The sequence below is a fragment of the Pseudophryne corroboree genome, chromosome 10 (assembly GCF_028390025.1).
Source record: "Pseudophryne corroboree isolate aPseCor3 chromosome 10, aPseCor3.hap2, whole genome shotgun sequence".
NCBI lineage: Eukaryota > Metazoa > Chordata > Amphibia > Anura > Myobatrachidae > Pseudophryne > Pseudophryne corroboree.
Genome location: NC_086453.1, coordinates 43,304,704 through 43,331,252, shown reverse-complemented (window position 1 = coordinate 43,331,252; position 26,549 = coordinate 43,304,704). Strand labels below are relative to the sequence as shown.

The 26,549-nt window shown below is 44.4% G+C and overlaps 1 protein-coding gene across 2 annotated transcripts in view; it reads left to right on the top strand.

Annotated features, from left to right (window-relative positions):
• The first annotated feature begins 1,502 nt into the window (after positions 1–1,502).
• The window catches only part of LOC134965923 (sialic acid-binding Ig-like lectin 13), a 208,531-nt gene continuing 183,484 nt past the window's right edge, over positions 1,503–26,549 (top strand). For both annotated transcript variants that reach the window (XM_063942327.1, XM_063942325.1), the window contains exon 1: positions 1,503–1,559. The gene's annotated coding sequence lies outside the window, so the exon portion shown is untranslated. The remainder of the gene's footprint in view (positions 1,560–26,549) is intronic.

Here is a 26,549-nt window from a genome sequence, read left to right as displayed (position 1 = left end):
TATAAAGTGATGCAAGTGTAATATTGACAGGAAGTTAATCTGCAATGTATAAAAGGAAACAAATGTATCTACAATACTAATCCTTTGAGAACATGAGAAGAGACATGTATCACTAGCTGGATTTTTGGCAACAGAGCTCAATAATTATATACATGTAAATAATTCAATTACTACAGAAAACCTGAAGAAGGTATTAACTCTCAGAGACAATCGATTTAAATGTAACTCATACAAGATGATCTAAACAGGAGACTTCTGCATTAAAAATGTAATGGATGGTGTAGTAAAATACAGTGATCTTAAAAAGATCACAACAGGCCTTCAATTGAATGAATATTGTATTATAGAAGCATGTTTTATAATAGCACAGAAAATAGATAAGTTTAAGCAAATAACAAGTGACTCATAATATCACAGACAGACAGCACAAAATTAAAGATGACACACGGCCTTGTTTTTAATATCTTTTTATTATTTGTTCACACAAATTTTTGTCATAACTTTTTCTCATCACACTTTTTCTATCTTTAGCAATTTTATATACTTCGCTTTGTATGACCTTGAACATAGGTCATAATGATACAACATGTTGGATAACAAATAAAAGAAACTCATTCCATTTGGGTATTGGTATTCTTTAATGTTTCAAAATGATATAGAAATAAAGGAAAAGATTTTATAAATATTATACATTATTCTTTGTGAGTGGGAATGAGTGCACCCAGACAAAAACTGATTCCTGTCTACTATTTGTTCTTCACAAATTATTAACTGTATATAAGATTGTATGCTTGCGAGTAGGGCCCTCCTACCTCTATGACTGTTTGTTTTTACCTGGTTTTGTCTTCTAATTGTGTCCAGTTATAAAGCACAATGGAATGTGCTGCACTATACAGGTTGAGTATCCCATATCCAAATATTCCGAAATACGGAATATTTCGAAATACGGACTTTTTTGAGTGAGAGTGAAATAGTGAAACCTTTGTTTTCTGATGGCTCAATGTATACAAACTTTGTTTAATCCACAAAGTTATTAAAAATATTATATTAAATGACCTTCAGGCTGTGTGTATAAGGTGTATATGAAACATAAATGAATTGTGTGAATGTAGACACACTTTGTTTAATGCACAAAGTTATTAAAAATATTGGCTAAAATGACCTTCATGCTGTGTGTATAAGGTGTATAGGTAACATAAATGCATTCTGTACTCAGACTTAGGTCCCATCACCATGATTTCTCATTATGGTATGCAATTATTCCAAAATACGGAAAAATCCCATATCCAAAATACTTCTGGTCCCAAGCATTTTGGATAAGGGATACTCAACTTGTATAAGAAAATGTTAATAATAATAATAATAATAATAATAATAATAACTGTATATAATGAGTCTAACATGCAAGTGAGACAAGAAAGCCTCCGCTACTGGAGAAAGGATGCAGCAGATGTTGTAATATGTTTTTGGAAATGAAAAAAGGGAACTGAGCAGCAGAGCTACACATAAGAGCAGATAAGACTGCAGATACACCGTGCAGAGAGAGGGGAGCCTGATCTGTGAGTACAATGGGTTACTGTTATGTATGTACAGTATAGTTCTTATATACAGTATTAGCAAAACTGACAGACATATATATAACTACAATCATTATCATATCATATGTTCAGCGGCTTCTAACAGAGCTGGCTGCCCTAGACAAGGCTTGTGATGACACAGACAGGACAACATGTGGTAATACACAGGTATTTCACTTAGTGCTTTAATTAATGTTATGTTCAGTATACAAGCTCCAATCTTATATACAGATATACTGTACAGGCTTGGACTGGCCCACAGGGGTACAGGGGAAACCACTGGTGGGCCCCTCTGCCTGGGGGGCCCCACCTCCTGCTCTAAGGATCAGGTTCCAGACTGTGCTCTTTAATTATACATATGTTACCTTATACTGGGCTATGGTGTATTTTCTACAGTGCTGTTATTAATCTGTTATTAATCTGTTATTAATCTGGTACATTATCATGCATTCAGCAGCTGAATTTACTGTGTATATTTATGAAGGGGCCCAGACGTTGCACTCTCTAATGGTTAGTCAAACCAATGAGGTGGCTGGCCACACCCCCTCTGCAGACTGACCACACCCCTAAACATAGGCCCCTTACCACTGCATTCCCTCCGTGGGCCCTACATGCCCCAGTCCGACACTGATACTGTATACTCATACACTGTGGCTTCAGTCATGCCAAATAGCCCCACTCGGCAGAGCTGGATTTAGATGTCATGGAGCCCTAAGCAAGACACCGGATTGGGCCCCCCTTCCTCAAACAATCCATAGCAATATATCCAGTCATCATCATCCCCTGGCTGTGTATACTGTGTTTGTGTCTCCTTCTCTCGCACATCCATGAGTCAGAGGCAGCAGTGGGGGCAGACTCCGGAACCTCTTCTTAGGCAATGTGGGCACCGATTCTGCTCATCTCCAGCTTCCACCACCAGCAGCAGCTATCTGCTGCTGGTAGCAGAGGCTGAAGATGAGCAGAATCATCCCTAAGTAGCGGTGAAAGTGAGAGGCTTGTGTTGAAGAGAGAGAAGGGACTCAAAGTGGGCCATCAACAAAGGGAGAGACCGAGGACAGGTGCAAGTAGCGAGACGGGCGCTGGTCATAGATGTTTAAGAAGAGACAGAGAAGGAGAGGGGGGGGGGGCAGAGAGAGAGGAGAGAAAGATGAGAGAGAAAGAGAGGCACACAGAGGAGAAACAGAAGGGGGCAGAGAGAGAGAGAGGCACAGAGGACATATGGGGTGGATAGGAGAGAGCGAGTCGCAGAGAGATAGGAGGGCAGAGAGAGGAGGGAGAGTCACAGAAAGGATACAGAGAGAGGGGGCAAAGATGAGAGACAGAAGCAGAGAGGGGAGACTGGGGGGGGTAGTGGGGGGAGAGAGGAGAGAGAGGCACAGAGAAGAGAGGGGTGGAGAGAAGGGAGAGGGGGCAGAGACAGGAGAGAGGAGAGAGAAATGTGAGAGAGGCACAAATACGGGCAAAAGACAAGAGACAGAAGCAGAGAGAGGAGAGAGAAAAAGAGACACATAGAGGAGAGAGAGGGGGCAGAGAGAGGAGAGAGGGGGGGCAGAGAAGGAGGCACAGAGGAGAGAGGGGGTGGAGAGGAGAGAGAGAGCGAGAGCGAAAAGCACAGAGAGAGGGGGCAGAGAGAGGAGAGAGATGAGAGGCACAGAGATGAGTCAGAGATAGGGGACAAAGATGAGAGATAGAAGCAGAGAGAGGAGAAGGGGGGGAGAGAGGGGGGGGCAAAGACAGGATAGATAGAAGCAGAGAGAGGAGAAGGGGGGGGGGGAGAGAGGGGGGCAAAGACAGGATAGATAGAAGCAGAGAAGGAGGAAAGACAGAGGCAGTCTACAGCAGGGCAAACCAAGAGCCAGGTTAGAGTGGCTCCAGCTTTGCACTTTTCCAAAATAGTTGTATATTATCACAACTCCCAACTGTCCCACATTCAGCAGGACAGTCCCATTTTCCTAGGACTGTTCCGCTGTCCCACCCATGGTGGTGAGGGTGGTGGGGCAGTTGGAGGGAACACACTGCTGCTCACCACCTATCTGCATAGCAGAGCAGCGGGTAAGCAGCGAGTGAATAGACGTTGTGCAAAATGCAGGGAGAGCCTGGGAGCGTGCTCAGCATCTCGGAGAGTGATGGTTACACCCCCACAGTGACGGGATGAGGGTGCCATGAAGCTCCATCCCTGTTCCCCAAGGCTCTACCCCCTTGGTAGCCGCGGGGGCGCCAAGTGCGCCAAGGGTCCAGATCCACTGACCTCCAATGTTGGAGGATATGTATTATTTATATATAAACTTTGTAGTCTCCACACGGCACACAAAGTAGGTGTATATACTACACAAACCTGCAGCCCTGGAAGTACACAAGTCTGTGCCAGTAACTGGGAGGGCTAAACAACCTGATTATACAAAAATTCAGCAGTAGTTTGTACAGTGCCACTGGGTACATTTACCAAAAGGCAAGTTACTGTATATTGTACAGCAAAAACTATTCGGGGATGGAATTTACATTGCAGTAAATGAATAATAAACGTTGAGTCAGTCTGTTTACAAAAATTGAGATTATATATAGTAAATAGAATTTATACTAATGCAAAATGTAATGATATTTGAATTTTGATAGGTTTCCAATTGACAGGTTTGCTGTGTTTAACAGATGCCCCCTTAATATTATATTTCCATTTTAATAAATGCCAGTCAACCCTGTGTGCCACTATGTCCTTTGATGTTCTTTGTAAACCTTCATCTAGATGGGTTTGCTCACATTTCAGGCAGGGCCGGTTCTATCCCTTCTTGCGCCCCGGGCGGGAAATATGGGCATGGCTTCATACAGGGGGCGTGGTCAGTTACACCCCCTGTACAGAGGAGTAGCGCCGCTGAAATGCTGAGCGGTGCACGATGACGTCATCGCGCACCGCACAGCAAAGGTCCTCTCCACGAAGGGAAACTAGACACGTAGCGTCTAGTTCCCTTCACAGGGGGACACAGGCGGGGGACACAGCGGGCAGCGGGGGGCACAGCCAGGGTCGGACTGGCCCACAGGGGTACCAGGGAAACCACCGGTAGGCCCCACTGCCTGAGGGCCCACTCCTTCCTCTCGGGATCAGGTTCCAGACTGTGCACTTGTATTATACATGGTAGATATGTTGCATTACGATGCACAAGTCTATTGTGTAATTCAAGCCTCTGTGGAGGCTGGCCACACACCCTTTGTAGGCTGGCCACACCCCTAAGTATGGGCCCCTATAACTGAATTCCCCCGGTGGGCCCTTCATGCCCCAGTCCGACACTGGGCACAGCAGTAGCAAATCTTGCCATGGTGCGGTGCCTTCCAGATGGCGCCGTGCCCTCCGGAAGGCGGCACCCCGGGCAAAAGTCCTGCTTGCCCGTGGCAAGATCCACTACTGATTTCAGACAGGCTGTTGTCGCACAAAGCTGTAATAATGGGCCTAATTCAGACCTGATCGTAGCCGTGCAAAATTTTGCACGGCTATGAATAGTCACCCTGACATGCGGGCCCCGCGTGTCTGGCCCTCCCCCCATTGCACGGCGGCAATGCTTTTGTACCTGAAGAGTAGCTCCCTACCAGGCCAGCTCCTGCACGCTGTCAGGGAGCTACCCGTCACTCTCCAGGTCACAGCAGCTGCGTGTGACGTCACGCTGCCACCGCGGACTGCCCCCCGCATGGACCGGGCACTCCTGCATTGCCTGGACCGCGCCCTCCTGCCCAGCGAACGCCTCTGACTGTCAATCAGAAAGAGGCTATCGCTGGGCACCGCCAGTGCACTGCGGTGCCGGCGCATGATCAGTTCAGACCTGATCGCCCGCTGTGTGAAAACGCACAGCAGCGAGCAGGTCTGAATTAGCCCCAATGTTCCAGTAATATGCTGCTAGCTGCTTGTATTTGCCAGTAGCTTTATTGTGCTTGCGTGTGACAGACTATAGTGTTGTACATGTAAAGTATTATTGTGGGCTTAATGTCAGCATTTCTTTTTTTTTCTTTTTTTTATTAAAAATGCTACATGTATTGTTAATGAGTGTTAGATACTTGGAAAATATGTAATCTATGGGTCTATTTATTAAGCCCTTTCCCTGATTTTCATGCAAAATGTTGCCACATAAATAACACGCTGCGGCCCCTAAAACAGTCCGGACAGGGGGGTAATTCCGAGTTGATCGCAGCATCAAATTTGTTAGCAGTTGGGTAAAACCATGTGCACTGCAGGGAAGGCAGATATAACATGTGCAGAGAGAGTTAGATTTGGGTGGGTTATTTTGTTTCTGTGCAGGGTAAATACTGGCTGCTTTATTTTTACACTGCAAATTAGATTGCAGATTGAACACACCACACCCAAATCTAACTCTCTCTGCACATGTTATATCTGCCTCCCCTGCAGTGCACATGGTTTTGCCCAACTGCTAACAAATTTGATGCTGCGATCAACTCGGAATTACCCCCAGGATGCGATCTCACTGTGAAAGTCTACGCATGAATGCTATGCTTATAAAAATACAACTGGTACTGAATCAGGGCCTATGGCCGGGTACACATCAGAGCAATGTGTTTCCAGCCAATCTGACGTGCACCGGGACCCTGCATCATGCTGTGCATACACACTTGCTCGATGCAGGGAACGACATCGCGAACTACAATGCCATGCTGCACTTGGTCGCATGTCAGCATACACAATATGTTTATGGTTTGCTGTGTAGCACAGCCAACCAGAAGATGCCACATGCGACCCGCGGGAGCGTGCAATTGGGCGTACCGACATCATTGCGGTGTGTGCCCACCCTAACAGTACTCTAACAGTATTCCAACACAAAGCTGGAAGATTATTGGGAGGAAATCTAGCCATAGGAGCTCACTGAATCAGGAATGAAACTGTGGTTTTAATTTAAGATGGGCAGTGCAGTGCAACCTTGGGTTTCATTCTTCAGTCAGATGTTCATTTGTATGTCCACAGTGTGTCATGTACTTTGAACATCCAGGAGCATCCCTTTGTGCCACTATGAAGGTGCCTCCATTTACCAACCGTACTCTGCAAAAACTGATTCCAAGAAGCTTGCAGGGTGAGAGCAATCACATGCACTCATGCCTGGCCTTACTTAGTAGCCTTTGCATTGTGGTGACTGAAAGCATGAGTCAGATATGAGCTGGAGAGTAATAATACTTCTGTCAGCAATCACAGCTTCATCAGTTCTTTGCAGAAAGGAGCACATTGCAATCACTTCCTACAAAGTGCAGAGATCAGGCATATTTAGAACAGTGGAAAAAGGACAAGAATCTCACCTTGACTCATTGGAGGAGCAAACACTCTCTAGAGTACGGGTACCTGTGTGTTCTCATTCACTTACCATTTTTGAATCATATGGTATAAGACACCTAACCACATAAAAAAGTCACTTCCTAGATAGGTGCGACTCAGTATCAGGTTCTCACTGTTTATGGCAATTATCCAGGGCAGAGGGACAAGTATAATATGGAGGTAAACAGATTGTACATAAACCATTACTGTAAGTACAATGAAGGTGAGTTTTGCCTAAAATCAATAAACAGTAAGGGTGAAGTATGAATGGCAAACTCCATGACTGTTATTGTCATTTAACTATAGCCAGATTAAGAGAGGGAATGCAGGACAAACTGTACCTCCCCTGTCAAGGGTTCCCCTAGCCAGGGCACACTGACATCACTAGCTCTCCCTCTTGTGCCACATCAGAACCAGGCCGTCAGAATGTCAGCAGGACTGAATGCATTCCAAGCAGAGACAAAGGAGTCTCAGGTTTCATGTAATACTGACAGGGCTTCCTGACCAGAGGAGAGATAGCAGAGGAGAGAGAGCTGTGAGTGACGCAGGGATCCCAGTTTATCCTCCTTCCACCTGAGTGTCAGGGTCCTGTGTAACCTGGAATCTAATGAGAGCTTTCATGTCTAGAGAGAGACACACACACACAGAGCATCCTCCTGAGTCCTGTCCCAGTGTGTTAGTAGTACAAAAGTTGCTGCTATTGCATTTTTGCAAGATAAATTATAGATTTTATGTTTATATGTGTATTTTAAGCTAAAATTGTCTTTGTTCCACAACAGGAAAACATTATAACGTAGTTGTTTCTCTATTAGGTGGAGATATAAACAGTACCCAGGCCTTATTAATCTATTAGTTTAAATCTAATATACACCATTATATTTAAAATACACAATCCATACCTACCCTTGACCCATTCCAAGAGGGACAAAATGCTCTTTACCTTTACTTCCCTCTTAATTTATGATTGTAATCATTTTTGTTGAAATACCTTTTTTATCAATAAAATAGTTCGACACATGCGATGCCAATCATGTATTAAATGGGAAGCTCAGGTAGAGAGCATTTTGCCCCTCCCAGAATGGGTCATGTTGAGAGGTATGCACAATTTAATATGCAGTACACCCTCCCCCTCCACCAGGGCCTATGTACCCCAGGCCCCCACAAGGCTTAATTCAGACCTGCATTTAACAATCCATTGTTGTATGTGTTATGAGTAGTATATATCACAAATATGTCAGATGTGATCAATGTATGTGTGTGGAATTCTTAGGGAAAAAGGGATATACATTTTTTGAAGAACAGAAAAGTAGCTTAAGCCTTGAAAAAGTTCTTACAGGATGAAACACATTGGAACACCTACAGTATATTACCTTATACTGGACTATGGTGTATTTTCTACAGTGCATTGTTGCTATTAATCTGGTACATTATCATGCATGCAGCAGCTGAATTACTGTATATATTTATGAAGGGGCCCAGACGTTGCACTCTCTAATGGTTAGTCAAACCAATGAGGTGGCAGGCCACACCCCCTCTGCAGACTGGCCACACCCCTAACATGGGCTCCTACTACTGCATTCCCCCGGTGGGCCCTGCATGCCCCAGTCCGACACTAGCTCTACTTCTGGTCTTGCATTCCAAGACCCATAAGTAGATGTAAATTGTAGCTTCCTTTACACTTATTTTAGTGTCTTAAATGCGAAAGGCATGATAAATGTATCCCACCTGCCCACTATGGCTTCACAACCCTCTGTCAATGGAAGGCAATACTGTGCTAATGACACCGCTACATTTTCTTATATGTGACTTAAATTCATTTTTTGTGATTTAAATGTGACTTATATTAATAGTTTGATACCCTAATATTTAGACTTCTTGGACTATATTTCTTGTACATATCTTCAGTGTAATTCATTTACATTCTAACTAGTGATGAGCGGGTTCGATTCCCTGAGAACCGAACCCCCCCGAACTTCTTACTCCGAGTCCGGATCGGAGCCCGGCTCGGGTTTTCCCACCAGTCTTGGAAACCAGAATGAGGCAAAATGTCATCATCACCGCCATTTTCACTCCAGTCCTGGAGAGTGTAGTAAGAGGATGTGTCCCCTCGGTATCTGTGCGGGAAAGTGGCATGGCACATGGGATGGTGACCTGCTCTGTGGCATCATTCCAGTGCTGTCTTGTGCTGCATCAGTCCAGTGGTGGTGTCTTGTGCTGCATCAGTCCAGTGGTGATGTCCTGTGATGCCATAAGTACAGTGCTGCTGTATAAGTCCAGTCCAGTGGTGGTTTCCTGTGCTGCCATAAGTCCAGCGGTGGTTTCCTGTGCTGCCATATGTCCGGTGGGGGTGTTCTGTGCTGCCAAAAGTCCAGTGGTGGTGCTGTTGTATAAGTCCAGTCCAGTGGTGCTGCCGTATAAGTTCAGTCCTGTGGTGCTGCCATATAAGCCCAGCGGTACTGCTGTATAAGTCCAGTCCAGAGGTGCTGCTGTATAAGTCCAGCGGTACTGCTGTATAAGTCCAGCAGTACTGCCGTATAAGTTAAAGTCCAGTGGTGCTGCCATATAAGTCCAGTCCAGTGGTGCTGCCATATAAGTCCAGCGATACTGCCATATAAGTCCAGCGGTACTGCCGTATAAGTCCAGTCCAGTGGTGCTGCCGTATAAGTCCAGCGGAACTGCCATATAAGTCCATTGCTGCTGTATACGTCCAGTCCAGTGGGGCTGTCCTGTGCTGCATCAGTTCAGTGGTGTCCTGTGTTGCCATAAGTCCAGTGGTGGTGTCCTGTGCTGCCATAAGTCCAGTCTAAATCAGTCCAGTCACTCCAGTGGTGGTATCCTGTGGTGCCATAAGTCCAGTTGTGCTGCCGTATAAGTCCAGTCCAGTGGTGCTGCTGTATAAGTTCAGTCCAGTGGTGCTGCCGTATAAGTCCAATGGTACTGCCAAATAAGTCCAGTCCAGTAGTGCTGCCGTGTAAGTCCAGCAGTACAGCCATATATGTCCAGCGGTACTGCCACATAAGTCCAGTCCAGTGGTGCTACCATATAAGTCCAGTCCAGTAATGCTGCCATATAAGTCCAGCGGTACTGCCGCAGAAGTCCAGCAGTAGTGCCGTATAAGTCCAGTCCAGTGGTTCTACCGTATAAGTCCAGCGGTACTGCCATATAAGTCCAGTGGTGCTGTATAAATCCAGTGTAGTGGTGCTGCCTTGTGCTACATCAGTCCAGTCACTCCAGTGGTGGTGTACTGTGGTGCCATAAGTCCATTGGTGCTGCTGTATAAGTCCAGTCCAGTGGTGCTGCCGTATAAGTCCAGTCCAGTGGTGCTGCTGTATAAGTTCAGTGGTACTGCCATATAAGTCCAGTGGTACTGCCGTATAAGTCCAGGGATACTGGTGTATAACTCCAGTGGTACTGACATAAAGTCCAGTGGTGCTGTATAAGTCCAGTCCAGTGGTGCTGTCTTGTACTGCATCAGTCCAGTCACTCCAGTGGTGGTGTTCTGTGCTGCCATAAGTCCAGTGGTGCTGCTGTATAAGTCCAGTCTGGTGGTGCTGCCTTATAAATCCAGTCTAGTGGTGCTGCCATATAAGTTCAGTCCAGCGGTGCTGTCATATAAGTCCAGCGGTACTGCTGTATAAGTCCAGGGGTAATGCCATATAAGTCCAGTGGTACTACCGTATAAGTCCAACAGTACTGCTGTATAAGTTCAGTGGTGCTGTCCTGTGCTGTATTATTGACTCCAAATAAAGGGGTTATTAATATTTAATCCAAATCATTTTACAGGGTGTGCCCTGTGGGGTGTAGGGGTACGCTCTCCTGTGCCGCATATTGTAATATAACTCCAGAAAAAAAATGGATAACAAAAATTTGGAGGATAAAATAGGGAAAGATCAAGACACACTTCCTCCTAGTGCTTAAGCTTCTTCCACTAGTCATGACATAGACAATGAAATGCCATCAATGTCGCCTGCCAAGGCCGATTCCCAATGTTACAGTAGAGGGTATGTAAAACCCAAAAAGCCAAAATTCAGTAAAATAACCTAAAAAAAATTATTTAAATTTTCTGAGGAGAAATGTAAACTTGCCATTATGCCATTTATGACATGGAGTGGTAAAGAACGGCTAAGGCCCTGGCCTATGTTCATGACTAGTGGTTAAGCTTCACAAGAGGATGGAAGCCCTCATCCGCCCACTTGAAAAATGAAAAGAGTTAAACTGACAAAAGCACAGCAAAAAACTGTGCATTCTAGGATGGTATCACAAATCTCCAAGGAGAGTCCAAGAGTGTGTCGGCGGTTGCGATGCCTGACCCGACATTCTACGGGAAAAGATGTCTCCTTCCACTATTTGCACGCCCTCTGCAAGTGCTGGACGGAGCACCCACAATCCAGTTTCTGATATTCAAATTGAAGATGTCACTGTTGAAGATGTCACCAGGATGAGGATATGGATGTTGCTGGCGCTGAGGAGGAAGTTAACGAGGAGGATTCTGATGGTGATGTGGTTTGTTTAAATCAGGCACTGGGGAAGACAGTTGTTGTCCGTGGGATGAATAAGCCCATTGTCATGCCTGGGCAAAATATAGAAAAAGCCAACTCTTCGGTGTGGAATTATTTCTCCACAAATCGGGACAACAGTATGTAGGGGTAGTAAGTAGGGGTAAGGACGTTAACCACCAAGGAACATCCTCCCTTATACGTCACCTGCAGCGCATTCATCAGAAGTCATTGTCAAGTTCAGAAACTTTGGGTAAGAGCATAAGCAGCCCACTGACACCTAAATCCCTTCTTCCTCTTGTACCCAAGCTCCTGCAAGCCACGCCACCAACTCCCTCAACGTTAATTTCCTCCTCAGTCAGGGACATCAGTAGTCCTGCAGGCCATGTCACTGGCATGACTGACGAGTCCTCTCCTAACCGGGATTCCTCCTGAGGATCCTTGAGTGATACGCCTATTGCTGTTGCTGCCGCTGCTGTTGTTGCTGCTGTGTGTCGATCGTCATCCTAGAGGGGAAGTCAGAAGACCACTTGTACTACTTCAACTAAGCAATTGGCTGTCCAACAGTCCTTTGCGAAGAAGATTACATATGACAGCAGTCATCCTGTTGCAAAGTGGATAACTGAGGCATTGATAGCTATGTTGGTTTTAGACGTGCATCCGGTATCCGTCATTAGTGCAGTGGGATTTCAACAATTGATGTAGGTAGTGTGTCCAAGGTACCAAATCCCATCTAGATTCCACTTTACTAGGAAAGCGATTCCCGGACTGTACAGGAAAATTAAGAAAAGTGTCCTCAGTGTCCTGAACAATGCGGTTGTATCCAGTGTCCACTTAACCATGGACATGTGGACAAGTGGAGCAGGGCAAACTAAGGACTACATGACTGTGACAGTCCACTGGATAGATGTATTGCCTCCTGCAGCAACAACAGCAGCGGAACCAGTAACAGCATCACACAAACACCAGCTTGTTCCTAAGCAGGCTACGCTGTGTATCACCGGTTTCCGTAAGAAGCACACCACTGACAACCTATTATGGAAACTGAGGGACAACATTGCACAATGGCTTACCCCACTTAGATTGTCCTGGGGATTTGTAATATTAGACAAAGCCACCAATATTGTGCGTGCGTTATATTTGAGCAATTTCCAGCACGTCCCATGTTTTGCACATAAAATTAATTTGGTGGTGCAGAATTTTTTTGAAAAATGACAGGGACGTGCAGGAGATGCTGTCGGTGGGCCGAAAAATTGCGGGGCACTTTTGACATTCTGCCACTGCGTGCAGAAGACTGGAGCACCAGCAAACACTCCAGAACCTGCCCTGCCATCACCTGAAGCACGAGGTGGTAACGAGGTGGAATTCAACACTCTATATGCTTCAGAGGACGGGAGAAGCAACAAAAGGCCATTCATGGCTATACATCCACCTACGATTTAGGCAAAGGAGGGGGATTGCACATGACTCAATCACAGTGGAGAATGATTTCCGTGTTGTGCAAGGTTCTCCAACCCTTCGAACTTGCCACACGTGAAGTCAGTTCAGACACTGCCAGGTTGAGTCAGGTCATTTCCCTCATCAGGCTTTTGCAGAAGCAGCTGTAGAAATTGAAGGAGGAACTAAGACAGAGCAATTCTGCTAAGTATTTGGAACTTGTGGATGGAACCCTTCATTCACTTTGCCAGGATTCAAGGGTGGTCAATCTGTTGAAATCAGAGCACTACATTTTGGCCACCATGCTCAGTCCTAGGTTTAAAGCCTACGTTGTATCTCTTTTTCCGGCAGACACAAATCTGCAGAGGTGCAAAGTCCTGCAGGTGATAAAATTGTCAACTCAATCGGACCGTGACCCATCAACAGCTCCTCCTTCATTTTCTCCCACAACTGTGGCTGCAAGCAAAAGGATACAATTTCCTAGCCCACTCGCTGGTGGTGATGCAGGGCAGTCATGAGCAAGTGTTGACATCTGGTCCAGAATGAAGGACCTGCCAACGATAACTGACATGTCTACTGTCAATGCATATGATGCTGTCACCATTAAAAAGAATAATGGAGGATCATATCTGTGACAGCATCCAAGTAGGCACGTCAGACAGTCCGTACGTATACTGGCAGGATAAAGAGGCAATTTGGAGGCCCTTGCACAAACTGGCTTTATTTTACCTAAGTTGCCCCCTTCCAGTGTGTACACCGAAAGAATGTTTAGTGCAGCCGGTAACCTTGTCAGCGATCGGCGTAGGAGGTTACTTCCACTAAATGTGGAGAAGATGATGTTCATCAAAATGAATTATAAATTCCTCCAGGAAGACTTTTACCAGCAATTGCCTCCAGAAAGTACACAGGGACCTGTGATGGTGGATTCCAGTGAGGACAAATTAATACTGTGAGTAGGAGGATTTATTCACTGAAAGGGGTGATTATTTGGAGGATGAGGACGACATCTTGCCTCTGTAGATCCAGTTTGTGAAAGGAGAGATTAGTTGCTTCTTTTTATGTGGGGGCCCAAACAAACCAATCATTTCAGCCACAGTCGTATGGCAGACCCTGTCGCTGAAATGATTGGATTGTTAAAGTGTGCATGTCCTGTTTATACAACATAAGGTCGGTTGGGAGGGCCCAAGGACAATTCCATCTTGCACCTCTTATTTCTTTATTTTTTTTGAATGATGTGCTGTTTGGGGCCTAGTTTTTAAAACTGCCATCCTGTCTGCCACTGCAGTGCCACTCCTATATGGGCCAGGTGTTTGTGCCGCACACTTGTGTTGCTTAGCTTAGTCATCCAGCTACCTCATTGCACCTCTTTTTCTTTTTTGCACGATGTGCGGTTTGGGGCCTAGTTTTTAAAACTGCCATCCTATCTGCCACTGCAGTGCCATTCCTAGATGGGCCAGGTGTTTGTGCCGCACACTTGTGTCGCTTAGCTTAGTCATCCAGCGACCTTGATGTACCTCTTTTTTTTGTGTGTGTGCATTATGTGCTCTTTGGGGCCTAGTTTTTAAAAGTGCCATCCTATCTGACACTGCAGTGCCACTTCTAGATGGGGCAGGTGTTAATGCCACCCACTTGTGTCGCTTAGCCTAGTCATCCAGTGACCTTGTTGCAACCTTTTGACCTAAAAACAATATTGTGAGGTGTTCATAATAGACTGAAAATGAGTGGAAATGAATGTTATTGAGGTTAATAATACCGTAGGATCAAAATTACCCCCAAATTCTGTGATTTTAGCTGTTGTTTTTTCCCCAAAAATCATCCAGATCCAAAACCAAAACCCGAAACACGAACATCTCTAATTCTAACAAGTAAGATAACACTAGACAGTCACCAATAGTTGCACCACCTTTCTTGCACAAGTGATTCATCGTATTGGGGTTTAAAAAAGACAAACAAAAAACACTGCACTAGTTACCATTGATGTACTGTGGGATTTAACTTTCCTGAGATATCAGCAATACCTAATTACTAGAGATGTGCGGTGGGCTCTTTTCGTGTTTTGTGTTTTGGTTTTGGTTCTAATGCCCCACTCGTGTTTTGGTTTTGGATTGGTTTTGCCTAAACCACTCTTTCGTGTTTTGATTTTGGTTTTGGATAGGGGATGATTTTTGAAAAAAACATAAAAACGGCTAAAATCACAGAATTTGGGGGTAATTTTGATCCTACAGTATTATTAACCTCAATAACATTAATTTCCACTCATTTCCAGTCTATTCTGAACACTTCACACCTCACAATACTGTTTTTAGGCAAAAAGATTGTACCAAGGTGGCTGTATGACTAAGCTAAGCGACACAAGTGTGCGGCACAAACAACTGGCCCATCTAGGATTGGCACTGCAGTGTCAGACAGGAGGGCAGATGTAAAAAAAAACGGCCCCATACAGCATATCATGCAAAGATGAAAAAGAGGTGCAATGAGGTAGCTGTATAACTAAGCTAAATGACACTAACAATTGGCCCATCTAGGAGTGGCACTGCAGTATCAGATAGGATGGTACTTAAAAAAAATAGTACCCAAACAGCACATCATGCCAAGGAGTAAAAGAGGGCAATGAGGTAGCTGTATGACTAAGCTAAGTGACACAAGTGTGCGGCACAAACACCTGGCCCATCTAGGGCTGGCACTGCAGTCCCACTGCACTAATGGCAGATACTGGATGAACGTCTAACGCCAGCATAGTTGTTTTGGCCTCAGTAATCCGCTTTGTAACAGGGTATATATATATATATATATATATATATTCGGCAGTATAACTGGAATTATATGGCAGCACCACTGGACATATTCAGCAGTATCACTAGAAATATACGGCAGTATCACTGGAATTATACGGCAGTATCACTGGATTTATACGGCAGTACCACTGGACATATACGGCAGTATCACTGGAATTATACAGCAGTATCACTAGAATTATAAGGCAGGATCACTGGATTTATAAGCCAGTACCACTGGAATTATATGGCAGGATCACTGTAATTATACGGCAGTACCACTAGACTTATATGGCAGTACCACTGGACATATACGGCAGTATCACTGGACTGGATTTATATGCCAGTACCACTGGAAGTATACAGCAGGATCACTAGAATTATATGGCAGGATCACTGGACATATATGGCAGTATAACTGGACTGGATTTATACGCCATTACCACTGGAATTATACAGCAGGATCACTGAATTATATGGTAGGATCACTGATTTATACGTCAGTATCACTGGAATTATACGGCAGTGTCACTGGATTTATACGGCAGTACCACTGGACATATACAGCAGTATCACTGGAATTATACGGCAGTATCACTAGAATTATAAGGCAGGATCACTAGAATTATACGGCAGGATCACTGGATTTATAAGCCCGTACCACTGGATTTATAAGCCTGTACCACTGGAATTATACGGCAGGATCACTGAAATTATACGGTAGGATCACTGGATTTATATGGCAGGATCACTGGAATTATACGGCAGGATCACTGGAATTATACGGCAGGATCACTGTGCATGTATATGGCATGATCACTGGAATTATATGGCAGGATCCCTGATTTATATGGCAGTACCGCTGGACATATACGGCAGTACCACTGGATATATACAGCAGCACAGGGACACCACCACTGGACTGATGCAGGACAACACAGCACCACTGCAATGGGCTGGATTTATACAGCAGCACTGGATATATGGCAGCAGAGGACACCATCACTGTGACTGGACTGATGAAGCACAATACACCACCACTAAACTGATGCAGCACAACACAGCACCAACTTAAGTAAAACAAAGACAATTTGTGCAAGGGTCTCCAAATTGCCTCTCTTTTCTGCCAGTATTGAAACGGACTATCTGACTTGCATATTTGAATGCTATCACTGAAATAGTCATCCACCATTCTCTCAGTAGTGACAGCATCATATGCAGTGACATTAGACATGTCAGTAATAGTAGGTAGCTCCTTCAGTCCAGACCAGATGTCAAAACTTGTTCCTGACTGATCTGTATCACCGCGAGCCGGTCTCTTAGGAAAATTTTGTTTTTTCCTTGCAGCCCAGTTGCCGGAGAAAATTAAGGAGGAGATGTTGCGGTGTCACGTTCCACTTGAGCTGACAATTTTCTTGCCAGCATAGTCTTTGCACCTCTGCAGACTTGTGTCTGCTGGAAAGAGCGATACAATGTAGGCTTTAAACCTAGGATTGAGCACGCTGGCCAAAATGTAGTGCTCTGATTTCAATAGATTGACCACCCTTGAATAATGGCAAAGTGAATGAAGGGCTTCATCCACAAGTCCCACATACTAAGTGGAATCGCTCTGTTTTAGCTCCTCATTCAATTTCTACAGCTGCTTTTGGAAAAGCCTGATGATGGTAATGACCTGACTCATGCTGGCAGTGTCTGAACTGACTTCATGTGTTGCTAGTTCAAAGGGTTGGAGAACTTTGCACAACACGGAAATCATTCTCCACTGTGCTTAACTCAGGTGCATTCCCCCTTCTTTGCCTATATCGTAGGTGGATGTATAACCTTGAATGGCCTTTTGCTGCTCCTTCATCCTCTGAAGAATATAGAGAGTAGCATTCCACCTTGTTACTACCTCGTGCTTTAGGTGATGGCAGGGCAAGTTCAAGAGTGTTTTCTGGTGCTCCAGTCTTCGTCACGCAGCCGCTGAATGTCAAAAATGGCCACAAATTTTTTGGCCCACCGACAGCATCTCCTGCACACCCCTGTCATTTAAAAAAAAAATCTGCACCATCAAATTAATTGTGTGACCAAAGCATGGGATGTGTTGGAATTCGACAAGTTGTAAAGCTCTCAAAATATTTTCCAACCCTCTGAGGAAACGACCAGTGTTGTCGGTCGAGAAACGCGTCAGGACATTAGAGATCCAGACATCCGCTAATCCCATGTACCACTGTTCACTTTGAAATCTTGCTGGAAGTGTCCGATCAGCTCCGGAGCCACCTGCATTGGTCCCGATTGCCATACGGGAACCGTGGCGAGTATACCCGGACCTTGGAGAGCATTATTGATCTACATTGCTAAGACACCTGTGGTTGTAATATCCTGCTTTGCCAATCTAGCAGGAACACAGGAGGACGGACCGTGGAGAGGAGTACACAGCGTCTGGTTCATGACAGTGCCGCTGAGACACCTGTGGAAGCGGTAAGCAAATTCGCTCCGGTCAGCGGTCACAGTGAGAGAGTGACGGACGGAGCAGTTAAACTGCAATCCATTAATATCTCCATTTGAAACGGTACCATTAACAATTAAGTAGATCAGTGGTATATAGATCAACATCCAGTTTTGAACTGTTCTTCAAATGATATACGATTACTTCCATTTATATCATTAGACCTGAGGATCACTTCATTCAGATTTTAATGTCATGCCGGCTATTGTGTCATCCACTAGTGCACTAGTATTACGGGACTATTAGATATGCGGAGTGTGGATTCTTTATTGGAGTAAATTATCATCAGCTCTATAATCTTTTTTTATTGATTGTAAATTATAATAATATATATTTTATGAATAAATTGGTGTTAATACACATTTAGTCTGTCTGCGCTCTCTTTTTCTTGTTTTCTTGCTTTTGGAAAAGCCTGATGATGGTAATGACCTGACTCATGCTGGCAGTGTCTGAACTGACTTCATGTGTTGCTAGTTCAAAGGGTTGGAGAACTTTGCACAACACGGAAATCATTCTCCACTGTGCTTAACTCAGGTGCATTCCCCCTTCTTTGCCTATATCGTAGGTGGATGTATAACCTTGAATGGCCTTTTGCTGCTCCTTCATCCTCTGAAGAATATAGAGAGTAGCATTCCACCTTGTTACTACCTCGTGCTTTAGGTGATGGCAGGGCAAGTTCAAGAGTGTTTTCTGGTGCTCCAGTCTTCGTCACGCAGCCGCTGAATGTCAAAAATGGCCACAAATTTTTTGGCCCACCGACAGCATCTCCTGCACACCCCTGTCATTTAAAAAAAAAATCTGCACCATCAAATTAATTGTGTGACCAAAGCATGGGATGTGTTGGAATTCGACAAGTTGTAAAGCTCTCAAAATATTGGTGGCATTGTCAGATATCACAAATCCCCAGGAGAGTCCAAGTGGGGTAAGCCATTTTGCAGTGATATCCCTCAGTTTCTCTAAGAGGTTCTCAGCAGTGTGCCTCTTACTGAAACCGGTGATACACAACGTAGCCTGCCTAGGAATGAGTTAGTGTTTGTGTGATGATGCTGGTGCTACAGCTGTTGTTGCTGCAGAAGGCAATTCATCTACCCAGTGGGCTGTCACAGTCATATAGTCCTTAGTTTGCCGTGTTCCACTTGTCCACATGTCCGTGGTTAAGTGAACAGTGGGTACAATGGCATTTCTGAGGGCTCTAATGACACTTTGTAATGTACCTGTACAGTCTGAGAATTCCTTGTCTAGTAAAGTGGACTCTAGATGGGATTTGGTAATGGGGACACAGTTTGTCCATCATCTGTCTGTATCCCACTGCACTAATGGCGGATACTGGACGCACGTCTAACACCAGCATAGTTGTTATGGCCTTAGTAATCCACTTTGCCACTGGGTGACTGCTGTCATACTTCATTTTGCTCACAAAGGACTGTTGAACAGTTAATTGCTTTGTTACAATAGCACAAGTGGTCTTCCAGCTCCCATTCTGGGATGAAGATTAACTCTCAGCAGCAACAACAGCCGCAGCAGCATCAGTAGGCATAGCACTCAAGGATCCTCTGGAGGAATCCCTGTTAAGAGAGGAGTCAGTCATGCCTATGACATGGTCTACAGGACTACCTCTGATTCTGAATGAGGAGGAAATTGACAATGAGGGTGTTAGTGGTATAATTGCAGGCACTTTGATACAACAGCAGAAAAGAAGCTAGGTGTCACTGGACTGGTTACATTCCTAGCCAAAGTTTCTGAACTTGACAATGACTTTTGATGAATGCGTTACAAGTGACGTATAAGGGAGGATGTTCCTAGGAGGTTAACGTCCTTACCCCTACTTATTAGAGATGAGCGGGTTCGTATCTCAAAGATCCGAATCCCCCCTAACTTCATGATCTGAGCCGGGAACCAAGTCCGACTCTAGACTTCCCGCCAGACTCGGATCCCAGACCAAGGCAAAACATCATCATCCCGCTGTTGGATTCTCGCAGGTTTTGGATTTCATATAAGGAGCCGCTGACGCAGCTATTTTCACTTCAGAATGGAGAGTGAGGGAGACAGACCTCTGTCTCTCTGTGGGTGGTGGCATTGGGGGGGGGGGGTTAGTGTGTGCTCTTTAGGGGTGCTCTCCTGTAGTGTCCTGTGCTGTTAGGGATTCTGTACATGGGTGTTGCTGTCCTGTCACTGTGCTGTACAGGGGCTTTGTCCTGTATGCTGTAAAAATACAGGGATGTTGTATAAATAAAGGTACACTGGCCCTGTCTTGTGTGCTGTAAAATTACAAGGGTGTTGTTAAAATACAGGGGTGCTGGCCCTTTCCTGTATGCTGTAAATAATACAGGGGTGCTGTGAAAATACAGGGGTGCTGTGTCCCTATATTGTGTGCTGTAAAAATACAAGAGTGCTGTGAAAATACAGGGGTGCTGGTCCTGATTGCTATAAAAATACATAGGTGCTGTGAAAATAAAGGTACACTGGCTCTGTCCTGTATGCTGTAAAAATACATGGGTGCTGTGAAAATACAGGGGTGCTGGTCCTGTCCTGTATGCTGTAAAAATATAGGGGTATTGTTAAAATACATGGGTGCTGGTCCTGTCCTGTATGCTGTAAAAATACAGGGGTGCTTTGAAAATACAGGGTGCTGTGTCCCTTTCTTGTATGCTGTAAAAATACAGGGGTGTTGTTAGAAAAAAGGTACACTGGCCTTGTCCTGTATGCTGTTAAAATACAGGGGTGCTGTGAAAATAAATGGGCACTGTTCTGTGTGCTGTCTTGTGAAATGGAGAACAAAACTTTGGAGGAAAAAATAGTGAAAGATCAGGAAACACTTCCAGTTCCTAGTACTAGTGCTGAAGCTGCTATTGCCACCAGTCATGACATTGATGATGCAATTCCATCAATGTTGTCTGCTAAGGCAGATGCCCACTGTCATTCAGGCCATGTAAAAAATTCATAACTAAAAAAAATAAAAAATTATCTGATAAGAAACGTAAAATTGGCAATATACCATTCACAACACGAAGTGGCAAGGAAAGGCTAAGGAATTGGCCTATGTTCACGACTGGTAGTTCAGCTTCTCATGAAGATGGAAGCCCTCCTCCCTCTCGTAAAATTTAAAAAATTGGCAATATACCATTCACAACACGAAGTGTCAAGGAAAGGATAAGGCCTTGGCCTATGTTCACGACTGGTAGTTAAGCTTCTCGTGAAAATGGAAGCCCTCCTCCCTCTCATAAAATTGAAAAAAAAAGCTTGTTATAGCACAGAAAAAAACAAATGTGTATTCAGAGATATCACAAATCCCCAAGGAGAGTCCAAGTGAGTCCACGGTTGCAATGTCTAGGCCTGACCTTCATAACACTGTATGGGAAGAGGAGGCTACTATCAGCATTTTCATGCCCCCTGCAAGTGCTGGGAGGAGCGCCGCCAGTCCAGTTGCTAATATTGAGATTGAGGATGTCACTGTAGAAGTTGTCAAAGTCGAAAAATATTGAAGCACACACACCAAGTACAAACCACACACAGATGCCCCCTGCACGCGCACTCGTTCTGCTGTGCGTGCACATATCCGCAATTTGCGTAAGGTCGTTCCCCGCGGTCATGAGCCTTAGCGCGTGGTATGCGTATTTATGGTAGGGTTTGTGTGCGCATGGATGGCTATCAAAACCTTTCATATTGAATTCAAATAGCGCACATTATACACATAGTCTCCTTACACTACATCAGAAAGTTAGAACTGTTTAAATGATTCCAGATCAAGGGGATTCGTCTTTACATGATAGGATAGGACAGACTAAGGTTATAAGGTGGCGTTTGGTATCCAGCTGTAGGGTATTTTAAGGGAAACATTCCGGTGTTGGTCTGCAGAAGATCGCATGTTCCTGTTGTTAGTTATGTGCAGAAGTAGAATATAGATATAAACTGTATATTATGTATGCGGCGGGAATCCAGAGGAGACCACCCACAAGAGCAGTTAAGAAAGACATCGCCCACCTTTTCAAATCAACCTATGACCTCTCCTGTACTGTAAAGATGCATCCTTGTGTCTAATAGACAAAAGGATTACAGTGTCCGTTGTATTGCTCTTGGAAGTATTGTATAAATAAAGCCTGCTGCTGCCCGGCCATACACACGACTCTCAACGCTTTCAACCTGAATAGCTGAGGACCAGGCAGGGAAGCGCATGCGATTATTCTCACGTATGTACATTGACTTTAGCCATTATTCTGTTGTAGATTTATCTTGTTAGCCTTGTTGTGTATAATTTGTATTGTTATTCCCTTTCAAATAATCCACTGTGGCGTTAGAACCCAGCGGTTAACTACAAATCGGTGTTGTGTCCTCATTTCCCTGCTAGGGTTTAAAGCGTATTACATTGCCTAACTGTATAAGGTTTAAAAGTGTATTGATAAGGTGTGTACGTGCTGCGGGTACTTTGTACCGTCAGCGCTGCATAAGGTTTAAGGTGTAACATCATTGCAGTGCTTTGCTGCATAAGGTTTAAAGTGTAAATAGCATACGAAGTACGTAGCGTGAGTATTAAGTCTAGCGGCCGCAGCGGCTCCATGGTAAAGGTGTGTTTAAAGGTATAGCTTTGTGTTTTAAGGTAAAATCGACATTATCAATTGGGGGCTCTGGTCCGCGATATCACGTTCTTAATAATGCACTGTACATTACAAGCGCGGCTGAAATTTACCGGCTCCATTGGATGCATTGAGATGCTGATGAAAAAATCATATCCGTGTGTATTGTGTTGTGTTATTAATAAGATGCTCATATGACATTTAAGGGACAATTCGTTTCTCATAATATTTAAGATGCTAAAATGTATTTTTATTGTTGCAAAACAAGGTTCAAATGAGTCATATTGTGTTTGATTCAGATTGGATTGCTTATCTGTTAAGTAGGGTTAAAAGTACATTTAAAAGTTGCTGCAATAGCCTTGATATAGTGGTTTTTTTTTAACTCAGGCATAAAATAACTTCAGGGGCTTGCATGGTGTGTGATTTCTTTGTGACAAAGGAAGCCGCATGGTCTGTCCTCCATTTTGGACTAACCACATGGCCTGTCCACCATTTTGTGTAACCCTCATGGATGTGGAAGGGGGAGGTCATTTTTCTAAATGGCTGATTTTTACTGGCAGGAATAATCAGCTGTCCTTGGTCAAAAAATAAAAATCACCATTTATGAGTTACCAATGCATTTATTTAACCCATGCCATAGTCAATTACAAATAGTTTCAGCTGGGCCTAGTGAAAAGTTAATAGTAAGATGAATACTTGATGTAAGAAGTACACACAGATATAAAAAAGGTTTTTTTTCTCTAAGATTCAGTTAACTCTGCTTGCTATAAAATAGCCATTGAAATGCAAATTAACCTGTGTAACTGCTTTTTCCTGGCAGTGAAAAAAACACATTTACAGGCAGCAAATAGCACATAGCATTCATATGCAAATTAGAAGCACTTAATGGGTAAATGAGTCTCAGGAGACCAGTGAATGGTGTGTATATATATATATGTATATTAGTGATGAGCGGGTTCGGTTTCCGAGAAACCGAACCCCCCCGAACTTTACCCTTTTTACACGGGTCCGAGGCAGGTTAGAACTTCCCGCCTTGCTCGGCTAACCCGAGCGCGCCCAAACGTCATCATCCCGCTGTCGGATTCTTGTGAGATTCGGATTCTATATAAGCAGCCGAGCGTCGTCGCCATTTTCACTCGTGCATTGGAGATGATAGGGAGAGGACGTGGCTGGCGTCCTCTCCGTTTATTGTAGAAGACAGTTGATTCTTGTTTGTTTTTTATTGCTTAATTGTGGGGAGGATTGGGGAGCAGCTGTTAGGAGTACAGTGCAGAGTTTTGCTGATAAGTGACCACCAGTTTTTATCCGTTCTCTGCCTGAAAAAAATGCTCCATACCATATCTGTGCTCAGTGTGCTGCATGATATATCTGTGCTGAGTGCTCACACTTCTTAATTGTGGGGACTGGGGAGCAGCTATAGCAGGAGTACAGTGCAGAGTTTTGCTGACAGTGACCACCAGTATACGTTGTCTGCCTGAAAAACACTCCATATCTGTGCTCACAGTGTGCTGCTTTATTGTGGGGACTGGGGACCACCAGTATAATTAATATTATATAGGAGGAGTACAGTGCAGAGTGCACTGCTGTACCTACCTCTGTGTCGTCACTCGTTATCCATTAAGTATACTATCAATCTACATTCTATACCTGTGGTGCATTTTAGACTAGTTTAGCAGTTTGCTGACAGTGTCCACCAGTATACTATATATAGCAGTATGGTAGGCCACTGCTGTACCTACCTCTGTGTCATCACTCGTCATCCATCAAGTATACTATCCATCTACATTCTATACCTGTGGTGCATTTTAGACTAGTTTAGCCGTTTGCTGACAGTGTCCACCAGTATACTATATATAGCAGTACGGTAGGCCACTTCTGTACCTACCTCTGTGTCGTCACTCGTCATCCATTAAGTATACTATCCATCTACATTCTATACCTGTGGTGCATTTTAGACTAGTTTAGCAGTTTGCTGACAGTGTCCACCAGTATACTATATATAGCAGTACGGTAGGCCACTGCTGTACATACCTCTGTGTCGTCACTCGTCATCCATTAAGTATACTATCCATCTACATTCTATACCTGTGGTGCATTTTAGACTAGTTTAGCAGTTTGCTGACAGTGTCCACCAGTATACTATATATAGCAGTATGGTAGGCCACTGCTGTACCTACCTCTGTGTCGTCACTCGTCATCCATTAAGTATACTATCCATCTACATTCTATACCTGTGGTGAATTTTAGTTTTGCAGTTTGCTGACACAGCGACCACCAATATACTATATATAGCAGTACGGTACAGAAGGCCGCTGCTGTACCTACCTCTGTGTCATCATTAAGTATACTATCCATCTACATTCTATACCTGTGGTGCATTTTAGTTGTGCGCAGTATATATAGTAGTAGGCCATTGCTATTGATACTGGCATATAATTCCACACATTAAAAAATGGAGAACAAAAATGTGGAGGTTAAAATAGGGAAAGATCAAGATCCACTTCCACCTCGTGCTGAAGCTGCTGCCACTAGTCATGGCCGAGACGATGAAATGCCATCAACGTCGTCTGCCAAGGCCGATGCGCAATGTCATAGTAGAGAGCATGTAAAATCCAAAAAACAAAAGTTCAGTAAAATGACCCAAAATTCAAAATTGAAAGCGTCTGATGAGAAGCATAAACTTGCCAATATGCCATTTATGACACGGAGTGGCAAGGAACCGCTGAGGCCCTGTCCTATGGTCATGGCTAGTGGTTCAGATTGACATGAGAATGGAAGCACTCATCCTCTCGCTAGAGGACAATTCCATCTTGCACCTCTTTTTTCTTTCATTTTTCTTTGCATCATGTGCTGTTTGGGGACAATTTTTTGGAAGGGCCATCCTGTCTGACACTGCAGTGCCACTCCTAGATGGGCCAGGTGTTTGTGTCAGCCACTTGTGTCGCTTAGCTTAGTCACACAGCTACCGTGGTGCGCCTCTTTTTTTCTTTGCATCATGTGCTGTTTGGGGACAATTTTTTTAAAGTGCCATCCGGTCTGACACTGCAGTGCCACTCCTAGATGGGCCAGGTGTTTGTGTCGGCCACTTGTGTCGCTTAGCTTAGTCACACAGCTACCGTGGTGCGCCTCTTTTTTTCTTTGCATCATGTGCTGTTTGGGGACAATTTTTTTGAAGTGCCATCCTGTCTGACACTGCAGTGCCACTCCTAGATGGGCCGGTATTTGTGTCGGCCACTTGGGTCGCTTATCTTAGCCATCCAGCGACCTCGGCGCAAATTTTAGGACTAAAAATAATATTGTGAGGTGTGAGGTGTTCAGAATAGACTGGAAATGAGTGGAAATGATGGTTATTGAGGTTAATAATACTATGGGATCAAAATGACCCCCAAATTCTATGATTTAAGCTGTTTTTTAGGGTTTTTTGAAAAACATTTTCGGTGAGGTTTTGCCAAAACGCGTCCGAATCCAAAAAACGGCCGCGGAACCGAATCCAAAACCAAAACACAAAACCCGAAAAATGTCCGGTGCACATCACTAATATATATATATATATATATATATATACAAAAGAGAGAGGGCGGCACTCACGAGTCCTTTTAAGGAATAATAATTCAGACGGACAGCGTCACGTAGTGTTCAACGTTTCAGTCTATTTCAGACTTTTTTCAAGAACAAGTGCACATAACGAGTGGAATTACCTTAAATAGTGTGGTCCGCTATGTGAGCCATGCCCTGCTTCCGGACACCGCCAGGCCCCTCTGTATCGCGTCATCACGGGGGGCGCGCTCCGGGCGGGCCGAACTCTGCACCACGTCATTGCCACTTCCGGCTCCGGCAGTTGGAACGCACCGCATGACGCGCGTCATGCTGGGGACGGAGACACCTCCGGTTGCCATGGCACCACATT